Source organism: Dicentrarchus labrax, unplaced genomic scaffold, assembly GCF_905237075.1.
Source record: "Dicentrarchus labrax unplaced genomic scaffold, dlabrax2021, whole genome shotgun sequence".
Taxonomy (NCBI): Eukaryota; Metazoa; Chordata; class Actinopteri; family Moronidae; genus Dicentrarchus; species Dicentrarchus labrax.
The window spans coordinates 11,939,256-11,964,473 of NW_026136702.1; the positions used below are offsets into that span (position 1 = coordinate 11,939,256).

The 25,218-nt window shown below is 43.8% G+C and overlaps 1 protein-coding gene across 5 annotated transcripts in view; it reads left to right on the forward strand.

Annotated features, from left to right (window-relative positions):
* Positions 1–3,304: 3,304 nt before the first annotated feature.
* zmiz1a (zinc finger, MIZ-type containing 1a) overlaps positions 3,305–25,218 on the forward strand; it is a 98,728-nt gene continuing 76,814 nt past the window's right edge. For 3 of the 5 annotated variants that reach the window (XM_051426952.1, XM_051426963.1, XM_051426974.1), the window contains exon 1: positions 3,308–3,514. The gene's annotated coding sequence lies outside the window, so the exon portion shown is untranslated. Of the gene's footprint in view, positions 3,515–25,218 lie in introns of all 5 variants that reach the window. The other 2 variants (XM_051426997.1, XM_051426986.1) reach the window with 2 other exon arrangements.

The following is a 25,218-nucleotide window of genomic DNA, read 5'->3' on the forward strand; positions in this document are numbered from 1 at the left end:
CATCATGGTGCACTGTGTGGATGATCTGATGTAACTTCATAGGCTTTCTATGGTCAGTTTATGAAAGGTTAATGCCATGTCTCATATACTACACAGTTATGTTAAAGGGTCTTCTCAGAATTTATGGTGGAAATGGTTTAAGATTGCTAATAATCTGATGTAGTATGGTTATTATTATCATTATCATTTTACTAGAGTTACCGTATGGCAATCATGTGGTTACCATAGTAATCCTTGTTCATCAATCAGAGCTGGACTTTTTTAAAATCTGCTCAGGAGCAGTGTAACTGACCAGAGACAAGCGAAAATAGCCTTTTTTCAGTCCTTGCTTCAGTGTGAAAAGGGAATCAGTCAGTCACTCTGTACTCCTGATGATAGAACTTGTTTATTAGTATTGCAGTGTAGTGTTTTCAGTAGCAGGAGCCTCATGGTGGCGACAGCAGGGTGGCACTGTAAACAACCATCACACCTCTCCGTGAACGGGAGAGCTGATGTCAGCACAACTGAAAGTCTCCCTCCATCATGTAGCTACATGAAGCCACAGCGGCATCCATCACTCCCCCTGCTGCCTCTACAGAGAGAATCCTTGTCACCAGCACAAAGCCTACAGCAAGGTGGCCGCGAGAAACGTACATCATTTCAACGCGAGTCGGAAGCCAAGTTGGGCCTTGATCATCACTAATGTTCTGCGGTCTAAACAGTTTTCATATGTTGATTTAACACACTCCAACACAATGCAATATGTATTAACCTTGTCGGAGCATGCTTCATTGAGAGTTCTCTTTGTTCTCCTTTGATGCATTCATTCAGCCCTTTGAAAGACTGCACGTATGAAATTATACACAGAACCAAGTCACCCCACCTATAATCCATCCATCTTGTTGGCAGCCATCTGGCCATATTATTTTGGAGAGGCTGAGGCGCACGCCTTGCTATGAAAGCGAGGGCTTCTGACGACAAGCCATTGTTTGAACTGGAGAGAGACCCGACCGGCTGCAGGCCCCCCTGACACCCGTAACAGGCCTTGTCGCCTTAAGTTGGTATTAAACAAAAACTTGATGGATGATCCAGAACATATAATATTATGATAGGACTGAAACCTAAATGGCAAAAGCCAACAATAGGTCTGTCAGTTGTCGATCCCATGCTCTAAGGGGAACTGTATTAAAGGAAGCTATACTTGTCTCCGACTAAACTGAAAAAAGGGTTCAAATTGTCTGACAACAAGAAGCCTTGAGGATTTTATGAGAAACCCTTGCATATAGGACGTGTCTTATGTGAATCACAGCGTCAACATCAATATCGCTGTTGCAACACGGCAGGTGAAAAACATCAATAACAGAAGCAGTGTCAGGACAAAGACACGGGCCATCTCGACAAGCTATTTCCAGAGGAAAAAAAAAAATCTGATCATGAGTTCAAAGCTACAGCATGGTGACATTGACCACTCACCCAATCTCCATCTAAGAAACAACTCACCCCCACCCCCCTCCGAAATAAAAATGAGTGACTGCCAGAACCGCTGATGTCACTGGACGCATTTGTCCCCGATCAGTATGGCGAGCTGCTTGGACCAGGGGGCTGGGGTGTCCTTGAGACAGTATGATAGAGACACCAAACCCACCCCCCACCCCCACACCCCCTCACTTCACTGCTGATACCATGTTCAGGCACTCACTGCATCAGTGTCAGGAGCCCTGCAGGCAGGAAGCTAAAAAGGACGGCAGCCCCTTCCTTCCCTTCAAAGAAGAGAGGAGCCTGGGCCGGGAGGAGCTGCTGACAGGAATTTGACCCCCAGGACTGATGACATTATGTGAAGGGAAATTGTGAATTACCTTTTCAGTAGACCTAATCTTGTCACCTTTATTGATGATCTTGTATCTAAATTTATCACACAGCCACAGGAAATAAGGTGTTTGTAAAGTGCACACACTAGGCCTGCTTTATTGGGATTGTTTATTTGCCGCGACTGATCTGCCACCCCATTGTTATGTTTTTATTTTTTCTGTAAAAAAATAAAATTAAAAAAAAATAAAAATAAATCCAGTGTGCAGGCACAGCATGAGGAGTGAGTGATTCTATCTGATGCACTGCGAGCTGAGCGGCCCTCCCTCTGGGCAGTTCAGCCTTGCCTGACTAGGAAGAGCTTGTGTGCTGGCCTGCGCGCGTGTGTGTGCTGGCGTGCGCGCGTGTGTGCGTGTCGGGAGGGGAGACATTGTTCCTTGACGTCACCGCTCAGCCCAGCCTGCCGCTGCTCTCAAACACGTCTTTGTTATTCCGAGGCTTCCACCGGAGACCGGCCATCCGCAAAACACGGAGCCCCTCCGCCTGAAGACCTGCTGGAGCGGGGCGCAGGTTGCAAAGGTTCACACACACACACACACACACACACACACACACACACACACACACACACACACACACACAGGAAGCTGGAAGTGACTTGAGAGTAGTCAGGGCAAAAAAACAACAACTGACTTTTACTATTACTACTGCAATATACAATACAATATAGGATTCATATTACATTATTATTATTAGAATTATTATTATTATACAATTAGAGACTTTATTATTAGTTAATTTTGTTATATTACCAATAAAATAACACTTAAGAAATATAGGTTTAATATTTTTTAGTAACAATAAACTCCATTATTATTATTATTTTCTTTGACTAATTTTTAGACGATTAACCAGCAACAATTCTGATAATCAATTAATTGTTTAAGTAATTGTTTCAACAAATATGCCAAACTGTCTGATTCCAGCTTCTTAAATGTGAAGATTTGGTGATTTTCTTCGCTTTAAATGCTATTAAATTGAATGTATTTTAGTTTTGGGGAGTATTTTATATACAAAACTTTTACACTGTTTTACGATATTATTGACATTAACATTATTGTTCTTACCAGTGACATAATAAAACTTATCATTTTTGCACCATTATTAATATTAATATTGTGTTGTTATTGTTGTTAATCGTATTAATAAGCTTACCACTGATATATACTCTACAGATAGTCCAGTAAAATGTTTTGTATTCCTAACTAATGGCTAAAAGAACCTCACTCATAAAATGAACTTGTTGAATTAACTAAATAAGTAGTGGTTTGATTACAGAAGGCAGCGCTAAAGCGGCGGCGCTGTAATGATACAGGAGCAGACAATAGCCGGAGCTGTGAGCTGCACTCCGCTCCAGTGTGAAATGTGCTGTTAGCAGCCTATTAGCGTATAGTTACACCTTTACAGTCGGTGTCCTTCCGCGGGAATCTAGGTCGCATTTTCACGACGACCGCGGAGCACGGCTCTCTCTGGTAACTGAATAGCCAGTGTAATCTGACACTTCAACTTGCCGTGCTCTACGGTAGTTGATTCAGTCAGTCACTCACACCGTCTCCGGGGCTCTCGCGTCGTCTTTGTGAAGTGGAGGGAGCGAGCGAGAGGAGCACCGTAAACACGAGGTTTTGAGAGAAAACAATACGCGGATTTACCACTGAGGTCCTAGCTCAAAGTAAGTTTCGCGCCTGGTTATTTTTGGTTGCAAAGCGGTCTGTGAACGTTGTGTGTGTGTGTGTGTGTGTGTGTGTGTGTGTGTGGTTTTGCTCGAGATGGGGTTTGCCCTCCCGCTGGACAGATACTACCTGCTAACAATAGGGTGACCTCCTGGAAACCTTTAACAGCCGCTGGTGAACTCGTGTCAGAGGTAAGGGGGTGGGTGGGGGGGCAGATTCTGGCTGTGTGAGCGGCAACGGAGCGCCTTTACGCGGCGTTAATATCCCAGCCTGTGCGCGCTGTGGATCCCATGTCTCTGGCTATTTCGCTCCAGCGCAACTCGTCCACACACATAGAGGCAAAAGTCAATGTGTCTGCAGGGTTATTTCAAAATAAGGTGCATTATGCATTTTGTGAAGACACTAGATAGGTATGTGGTAGTAACTCAGTAATTGCAGGTCTGTGATTGTGTGTGTGTATATGTGTGTGTGTGTGTGTGTGTGTGGGTGAATGTCTCGTCTCGGTCGATCAGCTGATGGCTCGGTTGATGCTAAACTGAGAATGTATGTTACATTAGCTAACAGTCAGCAATGTGACTGGGCTTGTTGACTTTTCAAGGCTACCTGTTGTAATACAATTAGCGAACATTACTATACGTTACTATGTTCTGTTCTGTTTAACACCATGTTCTGCGGCTTCTGTGACATTTCCCACCTCGGTGTGCACTGATATCACTGACTGTGTTGATTGGCTCCTCTAGGGGTCATTCAAAGATCAGTGGCTCCCAATGTGAGGTCACTGGGACCCTCTGGGGCCTTAATGGGCTCAAGTAAACTGATTGATAATTTACTTTCACAATTAATTTTAATGCTCTGAACATTTCTGTTAAGACAGTGGTTAGGTGTGAGTGTCATGTCAAGTGTCCACTCTCTCCGTGGATTCACGTGCACCGAAGTCTTCACTGCACACACACCCTTAATGTGTCAGTACAAATTAGTCTACACATGCATACTGTGCCACAGTTTTTAAGCCCTTCTGCAGCCGAGTGTGGATGAGCTGCTCGACTCAGCGCAGCTTTTTGACTTGAGTCTGGTGGACCCTCCCTGTAAAAATTCCTCCCATCTGGATGTGAGGCCAGCCGGGGCAGAGCGCAGCAGAGAGGGGGCTCCTGACAGGAGGAGGAAGAGGAGGAGGAGGAGGAGACTGCCGCTCTTTCATTACAGTGCACCCCTGCTACAGGACAGCTAAACTTTGGGAAGGGGGGGGGGGCGGTGAGAAAGACCCTCATTAGTAAAGCGCTGAAGTTAAAAGGAGCGTGATTTGGAGCGGATCAGCAATCCTTTGCTATTGTTATACAGTTGTGGAGTTTTGTGATGCGTAACATGTTCAACAATATCTAATCTATAAGCAACCATATCTCCCTGACTGAGAAGGTAAGATAACAAGTGGATATGCAGCTGTAAATCAGTCATCCTTCAAACACCTTAAAGCACATTTTCATAAGAAATCTGACATTACAGGCTTACCACAGCCAGTCTTTATTGCAGGAGCATTGCATTGGATTGCAGGTGTTCATGTTATTGTGTCCACTCCCTGTATGTCGGTGTCAGAGAGAGTGCGTAAACAGATTTTGGATGGGTGCACCCTCCAGTGTCTCCTTCCTTTGGTAATTTAAATCGGTGATGTAATGAAATTGTTTCAGCAGCAACACTTGTCAGCCGCACCACATTAATTAGTGCTGTTCGACTTTTATTTTTTCTCTCCTTCTGGTGAATCCAAGCAGCGTTAAGTCATCTCAGCAAAGAATGAAAACAAGGCACGCTCGTTCAGAGTAGGTTACCTGATAAATTGTGAAAGAAAGAGGGCGAGGAATTAAAGCCATCTGCAACTGTTTGAAACTTGGAAGTGTGTGTGTGTGTGTGTGTGTGTGTGTGTGTGTGTGCGTGTGTGAGTTTTCTTTCCTTCTGTTGTCCCTCATGGGGCCTCTCAGCAACCAGCCAGCCAGGCTGCGAGACAAGACAGAAGAGTGTCTGATTCACTAAACAGGCTAAAGGCTCCAGTAGACTCACTTTCAAATCAAATTTAGGTTTTAAGACTGTTGAAGAAGGCGCTGGGTGCAAGTGCAAGTGTTATCACTGAGACTGGATTGTCTGGCCCTTGGTGCCATAATGTGAAGGAGGTAATGCCGGAAATATGCAGGGAGAAATCTTAATCGGAGGGACAGAAAGGCAAACACATGCGCTGGCAGCGCTACAAGTTACAGCTTGGGGAAGAGGACGTATGTTTACATGCAACAATATGTTTGTTCCCTAAACCAAACAAGGAGACAGAATGGAGGGATTTCTCTCTTCTAGCCACAACATTGGCCAATATGGCTTACAGATTTAATATTTATATCAGTTTTCAAAAATAAGAGCTCATAATGTTGAACCTTTTATTATCTTCTAGTCATTTTTAATAAATCAGGCTGCAACAAGTTATATCACAGATTTAAGTATCAGTTTCAAACACCTGCGGCTATTCTCTATACTCTCAAGATGATTATTCACAGAAGGCAGTAAGGCAGCGAATGCACCTTAGTCCATATCTTTGCACTTTAGTGAAGCAGCGAGCTTACACTGATTAGAAGCATGTACAGGAAAAACAACTAATTACTCGTGTCTGAGTAATTAGCTTTTTGTTACTCAGCAATTTACCAAGTTGCACAGTCTTTGCTGCTGTTTACTGCGTGTCGGCACAGCTGCAGCCTGCTAAGTGCTTAAAACCTGGCGAACGCTAATCAATGTTTTGACAGCCTGACATTTCATCTAACTGTTCGTGTTGGTTTGAGGGGCGCTGTGAAATACTTTCTGCCTGTTCACTTGACGTGGATTCTTGTAGTCTGGTGTCTCGCCATCAGCCCGAACCCACCCACTCGTGTCCCGGGCAGAAGTCAGTCATTGTTTCTGTCTCTTTCTCACTCTCTTTCTCTCTCTTTCTGTCTCACTTGTGGTTCAACTTGGCAGTACTTTTCATCTAGACAGAGCCTTTGTTTTTGAATGTGCCTATTTTGGTCTTTTTAATAAGGAAAAACTTGTGTTGCCTAAGAGAATTTTAAAGTCTAATTTTCAGAATAAGGGCTTAGAGGGAGTTACAACTTGAAATGTTCAAGTTTGAGCTGAGGTTGTGCCCTCGTGTCAGACACTTAACTACTTCCTAAACGTTGTTGTCATTCTACCCATAAGTCTGAAGTTAAGCTCTCTTCAACCTGGTAAATGCAGTCTAACTAATAAAGTGAAAATGAAGCACCCCAACAGATGTAATGACATCAGTTTGGTGCAGAGAGCCAAAAGTGGACCAACATGAGGCGCAGGGATAAGAAAACCTCAGCCCCCACACGCCTGTCTCCACTGTCCTTCAAGCCGCAAACCTTGCACTGTGGTTCGGTTTGTGGGTGAAACATGGTTGGTTTAAACTCCTTAGGTGGCTGAGAAGTCAGGGGTGTCATTGTGAATAAAGCTCAGTCCTAGCCTTTTAACCTTAAGTAGCAGAAAACAGCATTGTTTGGCAATCGACCAGGAACTATAGCTGTGCTGGGCTGCTTTCAGCTGTGTGGAACACGGCGGTGCTGTTTAGGAACGTGTGAACGCAGCAAACCCCTTCCTTGAATGAATAAACAATTTGGAAAAGGTGTATTCCACTTCTCACAAGCCTTTCCGACAAGTTCTCCGTATTAAATCAGTGTAATGTGCGTCTTTTGTCAGTTGTTGTATTATAGGATATCTGTTTAAGTGGTGTGTATAGGCAAAACATCAACTTAACTCCTGTTTCTGAAGAGCCGTCACTTCAACCTTGAGCTCTCCCAACATCGGGGAGGCGCAGTCTTCTAAGTGCTTTTTTTTTTTTCTTTCTGAGACAAGAGAGTGAAACAGAGTGCTGAGAGGGAGAGAGAGAGTGAAGAGAGAAAGTTACTGGCCCGCCCCTGTCACCGTCTCATGCATGTTTGATTTGATGTTCTTTGAGAAACGAGTGCAGGGGACGTCACAATGGCCATGTCCTGTTCCCATCCGTTGAGAGGCTGGGGGCCCTTGAATCATAAATGACACCCGGCCTCACCAGGAACAATATGAGAGTCGAAGCCCGCACAGGAGGAACAAAATGTTCCCTCTATCCATCCATCCATTCGCCCACCGCTGCCGCCTGCACTCAAGACTTCTCACCATCGCAAGCAATTACCCTCACTTTCTTATTTATTTATTTATTTATTTTGTACTGCTGATGAAATCCTCACAGAGCCTGTCTCAGCTGTGTGTCTGTGTCTGTGACGTGAGAGAGAAAGAGAAAAGGGGGTAGCGATAGTGAGGAAAAAAAGATAGTATGTGTCTGAGTGAGTGGCGTTGGCGTGTGTCTGTTTGGCTTGTAAATCCTGTTTAAGCTAAACAAACTCATTGTCCTCATCCTCCAACTGCGTGCTCTGTGTGTGTGTGTGCTTTCCCCCCCTCCCTCCTTTTCTCCGCGTCTCTCTCCCTCTCCTTTTGAGTTGTAAGTACAGTCACTAATTAGTCCCCTCTCCCTCTTCATGCTGGGTCAGTGGGTTTACGGTTTCAGCACTGATCTGCTGTGTTTGCCTTGTCTCTCCTGATACCGGTGCATGCCTGCAAGCCAGCACAGACTGCAGCCTCCTCCAAGAGGTCTTCACACCTTACACAGTGTCCCACATGGGTTCATTTGCTAGACAGCCTCTCAGGACTGTGCTTGGGCTCGCTCTCATGCAAGCTTGCCTGGTGCTTGAGTTCATGCCAGGTATTAGACTAACCAGTGCAGCAAAGAACCGTGCCTGCTGGGTTGAGTCAATAAGTTAAACCTGTCATGTTTTCAAACAGCAAATGCATTTTGAAGAGGATTCCAGATTATGAGAATTCATTTTTACATACACGTTAGCTACCCTCTTCTCAGCATGATGCAAATCTTTCTAGCTTATAGCCTATAATGAATCGTTTTCTAAAGATAATACGCCACAAGCTGTGTTTATAATATCATTTGTGCTATAAACAGTCTCTTGTCTAGTCGGCACTGTTGTCTCTCAGAGTGCACGGTGATGTTGATTTTCTGGTGGAGGTTGCGTGGGAGATGGAGAGTGATGGCAGAGATTCTCTGAAGGCGGTCGAATCGTCTCCAACATGGCCTCCAGGGATGCATACTTCCTTGTTTTCCGACAAAGTAAATTAACCAGGATTTACTAATGCAAAGGGACAGCATTTATTCTTCGCCTGCGATGTCAGTTATGAGGGGGAAACGCAATCGTGCAATATTTGCTCTCACATGACACTAATTCTTACACATGCATAGAGTGCAAAGGCTGAAATGTGCTGGATATCGAGCAGTGTCTTTCATTTTTCTCTGCAGAGGTGCATATTAACATGCAAATAAGTATTTTTGCAGACAAGGGGAAGGCTGCACACAAGCTGTTGATTTTTCACATGCGCTTTTGGTCTGTTAATGAAGCTAGTTGTGGTTGTTATGGAGAGCCTCTCAAACCATATTGGCATGTAATCTTGAGCTCCACTACCCTACTAAGACTGTTTTCTTACTGCTTTTCGACATTGCTCAGTGACAGAAAAAGTCTATTACTGTGTGCAGTGTGTTTGCCCGCTTGGTGCCCTCCCCTTGGTTTTGACACTGGCGGTTGAGCCAGGCGCTTTCCCAGGGTTCTAAGGACTGACATCCCTTTCATTTTCCCGCCTGGGCGGCTCAGATAAAGGGGCATATTTTAAACCTCTGTGTGGATACAGCTACTGTAAAGAGAGACGGGCTGGTGGGCCGGGGCTGAGCTGCAGCATTAACTTCACAGAGAGAGAGAGAGAGAGAGAGAGAGATGGAGAAGGTGGGACTGTGGTGAGGAGAGAAACAAATAAAGAAGTCCACTTTATTAAACAGTGATCTCAGCAATTTATAAGATATGGTTGAAAGTACTATAACTGGCTGCAGACCTGACTTTGTAAATATCACAAACATTATCTACAATCGCACTGCAGATAACCCATCTCTCTCGTTTATCCCCGGTCTTTTACTGGAGCAATGTGTTTCACTACTTTTTTTCCTAATCTCCATGTTACAAGTACGTCCTCCCAGCAAGCCAAAGCCACGGTGGAAGCCGTCATTTATCATATCAGTAATGAGAGCGGGCTAATCGTGTGTATTCCGGAGACAGCAATGATACACTGCTTGGTGCTTGCCAGGGATCAGCCTCTAAACAATGTTTATCATTGTCTCCCAGGGCTCTTTAATTATCTGGCAAACATTATTGACAAAACAGCAAGGGTCCCTGTGTTTTATGATTTTAAAGGATGCTGGGTTACTATTCACAAATATGTGTGCGAGAAACAATAGAAGCAAAGAGATTTCTGATTTTACATACTAAAGATTGCATTTAACAAATAAAGACATATCACATACATTTTTGAAAGTATTGGCAATAAACACATTTTTTACTTGATCTTAAATATGTTTTGATGTACGTGTTTTGCATATCTAGCATCCTTTGCAGTATACATTTTGTAGAAATGACTAAATTCTGAGATATGAGTGAGGTGAGGCACACAGGGTGAGGGAGAGGCAGTGGATTTCATCAGATCCAGATCTGATGCTCCATTTATTTTTGCAGTTCCAAAAACACTGTTAAATGTCTCAGTGACAAGAAGAGGAATGGTCTGCACAGAAAAAATGTCTAACTCACTCGCACTTTTCGCCTCGTGGAATGATACTGAATCACTTTAGTCCAGACTGAAAATATCTAAACAACTATTCGATTAAGTGAAATTGTGTACAGACATCCGTAGCTCCAAGCTGATAAATGCTAATGACTCTGCTGATCCTCTGGCTTTAGTCTTGTTTTAACTTTGTTGTAATAGTTTGTACTTTTAACACTCCACAAGAAAGATTAGCATTTTTTCTAAGTAACTTGCTAACTTTTATTTTGAAAACACCCTAGATTGCTTTATTTTTTCACATTTCCTCAGTCACTTTTCAACTAACATATCCAGTAGAAAGAAGTAATGAAACGTGTTAAGAGCCCCTGAGTGTGCTCCTATCCCAACAACTACCCATTACTCCAGATTACGTACATTAGCAGCAGCTAATACAGTTATTACACATCTCAGCCATATTGCTTTCGCAGCCATCCTGTAACCTTTACTTGGCTGCCCGGTGGGAGCTGAGTGGAAGCTGAATGGCATGTGTTGACATTGTTAAAGATACACGTGAGGACATCACACGTTTCATGTCTGACTCTGGAGAAGTGGTGGTTGGGGGGGGGATAGAGGAGAGAGGGGGAGTGGGACTGACCCACAACATCTTGAGGCTGTTGCTCAATATCCCACTAAAATGTCTGGCTACAGTCTTGATGGTGAAGTCTGCGCTGGTCAGCATTGGTCAACAACAACAACAACAACAACAGCAGCAGACAGACATGGCTGAATTATGAATTTGGGCCAAACAGTGTGTTACCTACCCCCACACATTTACACACACACACACACACACACACACACACACACACACACCCCTCTTCTCCTTGTCATGTCTCCCCCGAAATCACATCAGCATGGTTGTATAACAAGAGAGGAGGTATGTCTCATTGATGGTTGCATGAAATCACCTTTGCTTTGCTGTGTGTTTGTGTGTGTGTCTGTGTGTGTGTGTGTGTGTATGTGTGTGTGTGTGTGTGTGTGTGTGTGTGTGAGAGCAAAAAAAAAAAAGAAGGTGGGGGGTTGTAGCAGCAGCAGCAGCATTGGCTCGGGGTGAGGTCCTGCCCTGATTTTCTCTGGAATTCCTTTGTTTTTGGAAGCCAGAAAGGGGGAAACAGAATCTGCGTAGCCTGAGGGTCTCTGCTCCTTGAGAATTCTCTGCACACATCTCTCTGCCGCCAGCTCTGATGGTTTTAGGGGTGGCTCTGTTTTCAAAGCTTGGAACAGCTAAGGTGTTTTTCACCTTCCAGAAAAAGGAGAGGGGAAAAAAAAAAAAGATGACTGCACCAGGCTAAGCGTCTCAGGCCGTGCGGGACTAATGCTACTTAAACATAAATTTGCTCCATATTTCAGGGCTGTGGAAATGAAAATTAAATGTAGTTTCTGTCACTCAGGTTACAAAAGATACCTTTCAATGAATATGAATGGAAAACCAGAGCAGAAAGAGCAATTCCTTTATTCAAAAAGTAATAATGCAAAGTGTGGTGCAATGGTTGCCTAATGTTTTCCATTTTTAATGATCCTCCTTTGCAGGTTAATAAGTGTTTTTAGTAGTGTTTCATGGCCACTGGAAGGGCCAAGGCTGCTGTGGAAATGTTGTCAGCTGCTCCTGCAAGCTGAAAATTTCACTTCACATTCATGGCTCATTAAATCTGATAAACCTTGGGTAATGGTGTTAAAATTGTACAAAGGTATCTCCATTTACTCTGTGCCACAAGTTTTCCGTGACCAGATCCTTATCTGGGGGCTCTGCCGCTTTAAGTAACTAACTTCCACAAAGCAGAGCTTTTCCCTCTCGTTTGAAGGGAGCTCGTGTTGAGGGGGGGGTGATTGAATAGGCTTGTTGCCTGCCTTCATTGAGCGAGCCTCATTCTTCGCTGTCCCCTGGAACGGGCGGGAGGGGAGAGAGGAGGTGGCAGAGGAAAGGGGAATAGGAGAAGGGCTAGGAGGTCTGGTCACGTGAGCAATAATGGTGTTCGTGCTGGTCCCTTTCAGGCTGTCACAGTAAATCTGTTTGACTTGTCACTTTGTAAATCATTACGAAGGCTAAAAGCCTCTCTATTGGATTGTGGTGGAAGAGGGGAGGCAGCAGGTTTCCTTTGTGCCTTCTTGACGATGATGATAATCAAGTTTTGTTTCTGGCCATCCTGCTGTGAGGCTATAATTAGCTCCCTTCTTCTTCTCATCTTCTTTTTTTGCATGTTGCTCCTCAAAGCCAAAGTAGAGTGGGAGAGTCATTGTGTGGAGGTCATACGCTGAGTTTTGTGTGGAGGCATCAATGGCTTCTGAACACTCTCTTCTTCAATTTTATCAGCCTTTTCTATTGTAGATTCAGACACAAGGTTTGCATCTGCAGAAGTTCATTATTTGGTGTGGAAGAACATTCCTGCTTGTGCCGAAATATTATATATAATAATATATAAGAGCACTAATTGTGTATATAGTGCATATGAGGTCTCCTGTTCCTCCCCCAGGTCAGTAATAGTGAGAGTCCTAGCTTGAGGTATGTCTAAACTTGTAGTTTCACTTTCTGACCAAACTTGTCTGACAGAAACATGACAGAGTAGACCTCGTCCCGCCAGTGAGGCCTTCTTGGTGTGACGTCTGATTTCCGAGGGCAGGCTCCCTCCTCCTTCCGGTTGTCCTCTTTCTCTCTGTTTCCTTCCTCTCCACTCCTTTTTTGTGCCATCCATCTTCTCCTCTGTGCTCACCCCGTTCTCTCCCTTTAGCCCTCCCCCCAACCCCCCTCTTCTTTGGTGTGTGTGCCAGCAGCACTCATGCCTGGAACAGAGCGCCAGGGCAGACATCTGTCGCACAGTGTCCCTGATCCGATCTGTGGCTCGAAGCATCGGGGTCATGAAGAGTAGCAGTCGCCAGTCCAGACACCGTGGGAGACAATCTGAGGGCTCTATCTCTGTGTTTTGGTCTCTATGTTTCTCTGTCTTTCTCATTAAAATGTTCATAGCACACTGCCGCGCACACGCCAGGGTATTAAGCTGTTTGTTGTCTGTATGCGGAGCGTCTGTCTTTTGGACTGTTGCAGCACTAAGTCAAACTGGGCTGGCAGTGTCCCATGTCTTCCTCATAAAGCTCTTTCTTGGACTCACAGGTGCAGAGAGCAGGGCGAAATGCTGGTTTTATCAGGCTGTTTGTCAGCTGCAGTGATGTGCAGCTGATCTGAAAGACGGATTTTGACAGTTAAACTGGATCTCTGTGCCTGGGGCAGTGCCATTAATGACAAAACCAATGACAGAATGAATAATAGGGTGTTAATTGTGGCTGTTCAGTTGTGTTAGAGAGTGTAACTGTGGATTGACATACACAGTGTCTGCCAAGTTTGAGACTTCACATACCTTCTTGAGAGATTAATGGCTGTGTATTGATCCCGCTCAGTGTTTTGACATTTATTGGTGTTGCAGAGGTAGCTTTTCCCTCAAAACAGGTGAATTCATGCCAAGTGACAAGGCTGGTAAATGCTCAGCTTAGATGTTCATGAGATAATGTGAAATGTTGAAGAGGGACTGTCATTATCAAAGGCCCATACCAGTTTTTTTGCATGTTGTAACTACAAATCACTGTATTTTACATGTACATATATTTTTGTTTTAGATTGATTTCCTGCCTTCTAGGCCGCCATTTGTTTCTGTTAATTTCACCGAATTATGAAGTTGAAACTTGATTGAGATCGCTAATCCACCACAGTACATGGAGAATGTAGTTGCCCTTAAGTTACATTATTTGAACATGGTGATGCATTTGACAGCAGAGATTACAAACTCCTCCTGCTGCTGCGTTTGAAGATGCTACAACATCTGAGATTCAAGAGCAACCTTTATCAAGCAAGAAAGATCTAAATCCACATGCTCCTTGTCACATCCATGTCTGCTAACTTACCATTCTGATTTGATTTTCTGACAACGCAGCTTGTCAGTGCGTTACTTTTCAGAATATGACTGAACACTCTCAGATGTTGGAAAGTTCTGAAAATGGTCCTTGTTTGCAACTAAAATCTTTGATAAAAAAAAAAAAAGACATAAAGGTTACACTGACTCTGTGATGGATTGTCTATCTTAAATAAGTTTTTACTTTCTCTTAGTTGACTTTTAAGTTGAATTGATGGGCACCAAAAGCTGTCTGAAAGGCAGGGAAAGGAAACCTCTATAAACTTATAATGTGCTTATAAAATGGTTGGTAATAATTTGAAGTATGTCTTATAGTTAAGGGGCTCAGGATGCAAAACCGATAGCCTGATATTTAGACTGAATTGCCGTTTTGTTTGCACTTCATTATTCTGCATGACATTATGTTAATGTTTGTTGTTTTCTGTCTATTTTCCTCTAACCAGTCAGCAGTGACTGATGCATCTCATTGACATGATTTTCAGTTGGCACCATAGTGTTTAGAAATTGCTTATGTTTATTTAAGGAATTAGCATATTTAAGAGTTGTAATTTAAGTCGATTTACAACAACCTGTGCAGCTGCATCAATCTCATTTGTTGCAATTTCTGGGCCCATTTGTTTCTATCGCTATTTTCTGATAAAATCCAAGATGTGGGCAGCGATTCAGAGGTCTGGAACCATGCTACAAAACCTCTGGTATGGTCCTTTAAGATAAAGCGGTAGACCCATTTGATGAACTCAAAGCCTCGGGAATAGTCAGCTTTACAAAGCTCCTGAGTCACTGAATCTGAAGCTGCTTTGATTCACAGTGTCTCATGTGAGTCAGCACAGTCACAAAGTAGAAGGCTAGCATGTGTGACGAGCAGATTAGTCCCCTTTATGACGCCTGTCCTCTTTCAAAATGAATATCGTAACATCTTGTTTACTTAGTATAAATCACTGCGATGGAAATCAGGCCGAGATTAGATAAATGGCAGACACGGCTGTTATCTTTTGAAGGATAATTGACCTGTGACACTTAGTTGGCAGGACCCCAAGCCCATGATGGCTCCATGATGTGAATGTCAATGCTTCTTCAAGAGCAGATCACAGTAGGAGTAAAAATAACTGTTTACATATGGTCATTACAAAGCGGTTATACTATGTGAGTTAATATACTAGACCACTGTAATGGACCAGCCCGTCAGTAGCACTGTTGCACTTGTTTAAGCAATATGACCAGACAAAGTCGGGGGCACACTTTAAAGACATTAAAGAAACTAGCTGCGCTGCAAATTTCAGATAACATTCACTAAGCAAATATTAGCTGGCTGGCTCTGTGCATTAATTCTGTTCACTTACAGTGCCATAGCCAAGGCTCACAGTATGCTTACACTGTATAAATCACTCTTTAATAGGTTCGTGTTTGTGCTCAATAACACCCATTCACCTTGATGTATCTTATTTTGCACTGTCATAATGTATCTCATTACATCAGTGACTGCACATCCTCCACACAAACCTTTTTATAGGTTCTTATTTTCTTTTTATTAAGTAAGGCTGCAACTAGCAGTTACATTATTTACAGTTAGTCTGTTGGTTTTTGGGTACAGTGATGTCCTCATGTTTTGTTTTTTTTTGTCCAAAAATATGTCTTTGGCAATGGTTTTCCATGAAAGTTTGTAAATTCATTCAAGTCTCTTTCGGGATGAATTGTAATAACAGGTGATCGTTTTATCGGCGTGATCAAAACATACATTTCCAATGCTTTGGTTTTTGACCAAATACCTGCAAAACTGTTGGCATGCTAACAAGCTAAACAATGGTGGTGAACATGGTAAATATTGTAAATATTATACCTTATACCTTTTATAACTGCTATACTTCATCATGTTAGCATTGTCATTGTGAGCCTGTGAGCTCAAAGCATTGCTGTGCCTGAGCATGTAGATTGTAGACTTAGTCTTGTTGCTTGATAATTGACTGGGTTATTAAAGTCGTTGTCAATAAATGATCTGTCAATCGATTAATCCTGTAAACATCTGATCATCTCAGCACTGTACTTCTCTACCCATGTTTAAATACAAGTAGAGCCATGGCTCCCTAAATCCAGATGCATCCTGCTCACTTTTGCACCTCAGCTCTTCAAGCTATAAGTTTCTCCAACAGAACCCTCTTAGTGTCCTCACCGTGCGCCTTTTATGCAGCAGCCTGGAAAAGGTGTTTTATACTGATGACAGGCAAGGTCGGTCCAGTGAAACAGGACAGTACGAGGATGTGTGTGTGTGTGTGTGTGTGTGGGGGGGGTAGTGAGAGAAGTGGTGGTGGGGGGATGTGACAGCAGGAGAAAGGGAGGGAGAGAAAGTGAAAGAGAGTGCCACTGCAGCTCTCCTGGTATAGCACCCGCTACTCAGCTGCAGCTACAAATCAAACAGAACCGAGACGCTGCTGGCGCTGTGCCATGACACTGATCACTGGCACACAGAACACTGTCAAAACCATCTTGATGGGTAATTAGGAATACTCTATCATTTCTGCTATCACTTAGCTGCCGTGCTCATGTAGGCTAGTGTGTGTGTGTGATGTGTATGTGGCATCTGAGGCTGTGGGATTGCTGGAGAAGATGCTGCAGTGATATAAGTACATTTTACACAATGTAACCCCAGCTGGGTGGTGGACTTTGAGATAGACGGATCTTGGCTGATCCCTTAAAGTCGGTCCAAAGCAGTAAACTCTAGCTGACTCTGGTGTGTGTGTGTGTGTGTGTGTTTGTGCATCTTTATTATAAGTGCACATACAGCGCTGTGTGTAACCTTGTGCTTGTTTTAAAGGGTAGCAGCAGTATTACAGCTCTTTGTGAGTGTCGCTGATGCACATCGTGTCCTGTGTGACTTTGACCAGGCAGGCCTTGCAGCTTTACAGAGCAGAGTGAGCCGGATAGATAGATCAAGCTTTAAACAGATTTGCATATATACAGCAAAGAGAGAAAGAAAATAAAAACGCTGTTTTCCCCCCCTGTGATTTAAACATTTAGAATTTTCCCATTAACCCTCATCACTCACAAGAAGACCCCAGCTAAAATGCCTACTTTTACACTTGCGCTGTGAACAATTTTGCAATTTGTGCTGTTATTATCCTAATTTGCGCAAGCGAAAATGAGAGAAAGGGAGAGCACATTGTGTGCCCTTTGATTAAGTGGGATGTTTGAATGTGGGCCCTCCACCTTCAAGAGAGATTTGATACTTGAGGGGTTGAAGTGTTTTTGATGGAAACTCCATTAATGATTGATAACAAGAGGAGAGCGGTTAAAAATCTCCCTGCTCCAGCGCCATCAATTATTAAAAGCTCTCTCCTTGCATTTTGGTGGCACATAAAATATCAGTCACCATCTTGAAATCTTGAGTTGATAATATCTGTCAAAGGAATTAGGGCTTTGTATTGATTTCTTAAAACTCTCCTCATCCTGGGCTTGTATGTTGTGCATTTTAAAGGGGATGCTTGCAACAGATTGCAACAATTAGAATCTGTTTGTTGCTGTTATCTGCTCTCATCAAAGGGAAGTGTTTCTAGACTTCTAAGACATAAATTAGAAAATTCCCATTGATATTATCATATCAGGTTTATGTTTTATTCATTGAATAAAAAAACTGTACGTCTGGAACTGATATAAGTTTTTTTAAGTTTAGATATTAGGTTAGATTGCATACATTTGCACATCATACTGTCAATTAAACATTTCGTGCCAAATAAACTTAATATAACCTTTACACTTAACAGGTCCAGCTGTTTTATGCTAAACATTGCTGATCTCCTTCATATCTTGTAGATGGTTCGTGTGCACCACAATATCTCATTTAATAGCTACAATGATTCAGCCGGCGATGATTTATGGTGAGAATCACACACACGCCACATGTCGAGTATGATGTTGAGAGACTGAGTGGATGTTTGAAGTGATGCTGGAGATTCGTGTCAGGCAGTGTATGAGTGCGTGTCAGTGCAGCAGTAGAAGTTCTCCGGAGCTGAGTGCTGATTTGAGCTGCATGGAGACGAGCTGACAGGCCTGCAGGCTTCTCTGTGTCATCGCCAAGGTTCCCATCAGCCCTTGCAGAGGGAATTCTGCCGTACATCCACACAGGAGACCCGATTAAGTCTTTACTCTGCATGTGGCAGCCGTGTCCGGCCACTCTGCTCAAAGTGCTCCGAGGCTGCTTCAAGGCACGCCAGAGTAGATGTTTTTGTGACGCTTCAATTGGTTGTGGAGCCTCTCTGAAGGTATAGACTATTGGCTCACGTAAATGGCATCGCTTCTATTTGATGATGCTCCTCCTTTTTTTTGCGTCATCTGAGTGACACCTTCATTTATTCGTGTCAATATTTGAGTTATTTATTGACTACAAATGTCCTACAGCACTGTGTCTGCATTGTTTTGTTCCAACAACCTGAGTCTTTTGAGATGAGCCAATAAAAATGCTCCTGGACGTATGAAAAGTATATCAAGAGGAAAGGATGTAAAGATGGAGACGGAGACAGTAAATGGTAACAACGATAAAGTGACGGCTGTTCTTATCTGCGCCCTGATCGGCGGCGGGACACCGTGTGCTGCCCATCTTGTGTCAACAGTGGTGTATTTAAATAAGCTGTTTCCCGTCGGCCACGGCTTCTGTCCTGAGAGCATCAGGAGCTGAGATGGTGAGGCGGTGTGATTAGATTTACAGATGGAGATTAACGTGAACAGAGGTAATAGCACAAAGGCATTAATCACAAAGAAGAGGCTGGGAGCACTGTGCTTGACCTTTTGAATGGCGATAATGATGCTGGAGTCAGATATGTTCCTACTGGGGCTGGAGTGCCAGCATGAGTTTAGACAACGCTGTCATGAATGTGTGTGTGTGTGGGGGGGGTTAATAGATGGCGCGGCCATCAACACTGGAGTGCATTTAGATGAAAGTTGACATGTATGAAGCTGTCAGAACATTACACGCTGCAAAGTGAGGGAAATGAGTAAATGCACACATACAGCGACAGGCTGATACCTGGCGCTCAGGCTCTTTCTTTAAGTGGGAAGTGAAACCTGTCTGCCTGTCTGTCTGTTTGTCCGTTTCCCTGTCTGTCCTTGCACCGCAGAGCATCAGCAGGGTTATTAGAGGAGCCCTATGGCTGCCACTGATAAGGCCTGTATGGGTGCTGCCACTGACAGCGCTGCCTGCCTGCGTGGCAAACACAAGTGGCCTGGCCGGGGGATTACTGCGTGCTGCCATTTCTGCTGATGCCTTTCTTTATGTTATCCTCTCCAGTCACATGTGCTGCATTTGAATAACTTGGCTGATGTTGTAGAAATGGAACTCCTCTAAATCCCCACCTGCATACAAATGAAGGCGCGCGGACGCAAACGCTCAGACACGCACATAACACACATTTAGACTTTCTCGGTTTATTAGTATCCCCGTCTCCCTCTTTTCTTTCTTCCTGCTAGTGGCCACAACTGGTTATTTACATGCTCTGTCACTTACTGGGAGGAGTGATGCTGATGGGTAAGGAGGCTCACTAATCCACTCTGCTGCTGTCATTAGAGAGAAGCAAACAGACTATTACCACCTCCTCCTTCTCTTTCTGCTCATCATAAGCTTGCCTGAACCTCACACACACATACACACACACAGCTGTGATGGAGAGTGCCTCTTGTTTCTTTAGCGCTACTGAGTGGAGCCCTGCTTTGGTAATTGATCCTGTTTGGTACATGGGGAGGGGGGAGAGAGAGGGAGGCCCTAAGTGTTGTCAGTTTGCTGCATTAATTTTTCAACCGTGGCCAGTGAGGCTGGAGGGACGGAGGAGGGGCCCACCGCAGAGCTCGCTCAGAGGAACCACGCTGTACCTAATGCTGCTGCTGCTTTTGTCTATCTACGCTCCCATCGCTGTTTATTGGTCCACATTCTAAAATAAGTTTTATGATTCAATTATGATTCAACTGATTCGTCTGCCCAGTCCCGGCATCCTGCTGATGACATATTTGTTTTCTTCAGTCTATCTTTCTTCTGTGGCTCAAACATAGCCTTCTGGTGGTTGTGTGACTTGAGTGCCTCTTTGTTTGGGTGTTTGTGCCTTCTCATGGTATACAGTATGTGCAGCTGATAATAGACAGACCTCACTCTGTGCTTTTTGATCCCAGCTCTGGGCTCTGGTCGCTGAGTCACTGATGATGTCACCGAGCCAGCTGAGAACTCGGCAGAGAAAAGGCATAAAGATTTTGCTTGCTTCTTGCTGTAGTAGAAATTGCTATTATTGGTTCTGTGTTCTTCACAAGTTCTCCCCCGTGTTCTGTGTCAAAATACTCCTGTCCTATAATTAGTACCAACGTTAGCACAATGCCGTCGAGTGGCTGAAAAGGATACTGCTGAGTGATTTCTGTGTCCGTCAGAGCACGTTAGCGAAGACACCGTGAGTCATTAAGAGGTGCTCACAGCCAGAGGACGTCACTGCTGACATTTATTGCAGATATGAGTCATAATTTCTTGCTTTTATTTAATATTTCCTTAGTAATTTGTGTGGGTTTTGTAAAACAGATGTCATGCAAAGTATCTAAAAGTGCTTTGTGATGATGCTGTAAAGCACACTGTGCGTGAGAACCGTCAGGGGGACGCTATGCAGGAGTAAAGTCATCCTCACTGGAGTTACAGAACCCACAGTACAGTGCCCAGGGACCAGGAAGTTGCCTAAAGTCCTGAATAGTCAAGATGGGTCACATGCAGCGGAAAAAACGTCCCTCAGGGATTACTAACTCTAACTTCACTGCTTGGCAAATGCCACGCTTTGTCACATTTTTAATCAAAAATATCACTTTAAGACTGAGCCCATACTAATGGGGATAGACCTGAAACACAGTCTCAGGAGCCTTCTGTCGGTGGCCATTCAGAATGGTCAGAATTGATTTAGCAGAGGGTGAGACCAACCCAAACTTTCAGGCCATTGTAAAAGTCAAAGCATCCTTTCTGTATAATTCACACATCTTTTAAACTCCAAACCCTAGTTTGTAACACAGGCTTTCTGTTGTCAATTTGTTGTCTTCAATCCCAAACAGAGAATTAACCTGGTGACATCATCAGGATTATTCTTCAGATTCAGAGAGCTCCCTTCAGAGCCACAGAGGAAACTATTCATGTTTGTCACAGACTGAAAAGTACTTATCAGTACTTACAAAAAAACTAGCGTTGTGTGAATTAAACAGAGAAAAAGAAAGAAAGAAGTATATCCCTATTATTGTTGATCCATAGAAAATACTTGAAAATGAGTAAAGTAATTGCATTTAGGCTAATATCACTCAGTTCATTCTGTGAACTCTTGTGTATTGTGTGTATTTTGCCCTTTAAACCTGACCATTTTACCTTAACACGACAGTCTGCCAAACAATAAAAGGCAGGGCCGGGCCATAGATGAGCAGTGTGATTTACAGCCTTTGTCAGGTCACACAGGTGAGAGTCCTTTCTTTACCTCAACAGGTGTGTTTTCTCTCTCAGGTCTGATTCCTCTCCCATCACCCGCCCACCCTCCCTATCCTCTCACCCTCCTGCCAGCTTAGCTAGCCAGGACAGGCCTTCTTCCACTCCAAAACCATGATTGCATTCTTGAGCTATTCCACCCCCTCCTTCAGAACAAGAGCCCTCTGCATCTCCCTCCCTTTCAAGTAGAGGCTGCCGGCCGCATTTCCCCTTTGAAGATGTAATCTTGGAAAACACAGAGACATCTCCGGGATTATCTTAAATGTCTTCAGTATGTCAACAGCCTAGCCCTGTTGCGGAGCAGCGCTGGCTGTTTAAGGGGTCGGCTGTGATGACAGCCAAGGAAAATGCCGCATCACAGAGGTAATCACAGGGTCAACTCCACTGACTCCATCCAGGGCCAGACTCCCACTGTTAAACCTGGATGATAACAGACACAATGAAATGATGTATTTCCCCCATGTGGGCAAGGCTGTGTTTACAATTGAACGTAATAGCAGGCAGCAGAGCGCTCAATAACAGATGGTGTTGGTAGGTGAGGTTCATTTATGTCATGGCATTTTCCGAAATGTTATGAAAATCCGAATGGTGCTACGTCTTAACTAAGCATACACAATAAGATGAGAAGCATCATTGAGTAGTCACAAGAGGGAGAGTTACTATACACCAAATTAGAGGCACATAAGTGGGCGCTCCTTGAAAAGGATCTTGACTTTGTAATCATATCAGATGTTATCAGGAGGAGATTTTAGGAAGGGTAAGTGCTCGGAAACTAAATCAGAGAGAAGCTGCCTAGGGAACACGTTGTTATCATAATTACCTGCTGAGCGATGACTGCAGAACCGGTGTTGATGTTGACGCCGAGCTGCCCTCTTCTCTCTCTGACGAGGCTGTCTTGTGTGGGCTGCTGCCTTCGTCACATCTCTTTGTGCTCTGTTCTATGTGTGTTTTCTTTCTTCCTTTTTTTTTTTTTCAGCCAAGAACACAGACTGCAGGCCAAAAACGCAAATAGTGTTTTGGTGAGATCTGGCTCGGAGATTCAGGACGGACTTGCGTCAGTGTGTACGTGCGGGCGCTGGCAGGCTCTGGGGTTGCTCCCGGGAGCCGAGGCAAACTGGAGACCTCATCTTCTCCGTTTCAAATAACAACCTGCTCCTGCCGGCGCGCAGGGCCTGCCTGCGTGTTTTTTTTTTTTTACAAATGATCTGTTTGAATGAAATGCAGCCCCGGCCTCTTCACTGTTGGCATTTAAACGGGAGGAAATAACAGATGATGATATCAGAGTGGGTGAGAGTGAAGGAGAGGGAGAGACCACTCAAGGAGGGGGAGAAACACTTGACCTGTTTGTTTTGGGAAAATGGTATTCCTCTGCTAATTTCCTCCTGATAAGTATCTGACAGCTCCTAGTAAAGTGTTTTATCTTGGCTAGAGGGAAATGGCTTCTCTCACTCACAGCGCCAATCGATTTCAGAGACTCTGCTGCTTTAAATTGCATTCTCTGGTTTTTAGAGTTCTTCTATTTGCATAGAGGTAATCAATTACATATATTAGCCTGCCGCTTTTAGCTTAACATGGACTTTTCTTCTTCCTCCTCTCCCTCCTCCTCGCTTCTCCTTACAGCTCGAGACGCTGCTGCAAATTCTCGCTCTTTCCTCTTCCACCTAACATCATTGACTGCTGTTTGCCGTGTTGGGGGGCATTGATTTTTACTGCTCTGCCTCTCTCTGGTTTAACAGTTGATGAGTTGTGTTAAGACGCCCAGGGACAGCCCTGCCTGTTTTAAGGAGATGAGGTCGGCTTTTATAGCTCTCCTGCTTCCTCAGCCTTGGATGATAAGATGTGCGTGCGTGCACGTGTGAGTGAGTCTGTCTGTATGACTTGAGCAGCCGCTTGGGACTAGGATTCCCCCCAGGAAGCTAAAGTAAACGTTGTGGTGTTAAGGGCTTTTAACAGGCAAACTTGGGCTTTGTCATCTCCAGCATTTGAAATACTTTAAAGACTTTGCACAGAAAATTGGTTTACCTCAGTCAATGAGCAGCCACATCATCAGATACGATTACCAGGATTGAAGAGTAATACCAAGCACGATTATGAAACAGGAGACGACCGGCTCGAGTGGAGAGTTGACACAGAGTTTAGATTCAAAGGCGACAGGAATTTTTTGTCTCTCAGAGGCACCTATAACCCCCCCACCAGCCCACACACACACACACACACACACACACACACACACACACACACACACACACACACTCAGAAGTCATAGATACAGACACAGACCTCATTTAACACGATTAGTTTCTTTGAGGATTTTACCGCAGCCTCTTATATCCGGGATGAAAGAGTTCACACTTCTGACAGGGAAAAAAAAAAAAAAAAGCTGGAGTCTGCAAAAGCAAGTACGGAGCACTCAGCTTTTCACTGCAATATTCACCACATTATTAAGGAACACATTGCTTTGTGCTGTGTTGCTCTCAACACCATCTGTAGTGTGCTGCTCAAGTGGTAGCAATTTTCTTGTAGTCTCGTGTCTCTCATGCGGTATTACAAGTGAAACTCGATTGCAGATCTCCGCTCGATGTTCTAGTGCATTTAGTTTCTCATAAACGTTTGCATTCTTCAGTGATTGCTCCCCGGCAGTTTCCAATATGCAGACATGCACTGCCATCTCAGTATTTAGCTCTCTCTCTCACTCTTTGGCTTTGAAGCCTGATGTCATTTCAGAATATGAGGAAAAACATTTACCCAGTTTTGCTCTTCCAGTGTAGGCTGTAATAAAAAAACATATTGTTATTTACCAACCTTAAGGATGCTAAACATATCTCCCTTGAATGGTTTGCTAAATGACGTCACCTTGAAAAAAGATGTAACAGAATGAATTAAATCAATGAAAAATCTGCCTTAATATAATAATTGAATTTTTTAGAACGTAATGTATGGCCAGCTTAACAATGTGATATTATAATCTTTCTCTTAAACCCATAACCTTTACACACTCGCTGCACACACGTTTTTAAGAGGGTCCATCGGTGCGTGTTATAGCTGGGTAATATCAACCTAATAGGCTTACCTGTCAGCACTGTATGGGACATAGACCCTGTAAATCACATTTGTCTGCGACACCTGCTCGCCTCCCTGCGTATTTATGGGTTTCTCCTCCGCCCTGTCCTCTTCTTTTTGGCCTCAGTCCAAAATCAACCTCCTCTTCCCACAGCGTGTTCTTCAGTATGCTCCCCTGGATGAAATGAATGAGCAGGTGCTAAGATGTATGGAATAACCCCCCCCCCCCCCACACACACACATTTTCATTTTAAACATCAAGTGTGAACGCCTTCTTTTTATCATAACTTCAGCAAAGTTCTGCCATGTGGAAATGCACTCAGTGTGTGAGGTACTATTAACTCTATTTTGATCAAGTGTGATGTTTTCAAAAGATAAACTGTACCTAAGGTGTGGGCAGACAAAGATGCACTAAAACAATTCAGTCCCTTCCAGTATTACCGATATTAAATCTTCTCCACTTTACAATGTTTTTTAAGAATGGCTGTGTCCCGCTGGTCAAAATGTCTTCAACTCTGTGCCAAGATATATACTGTACCTCTTGGAAAATGTCTATAAGAGC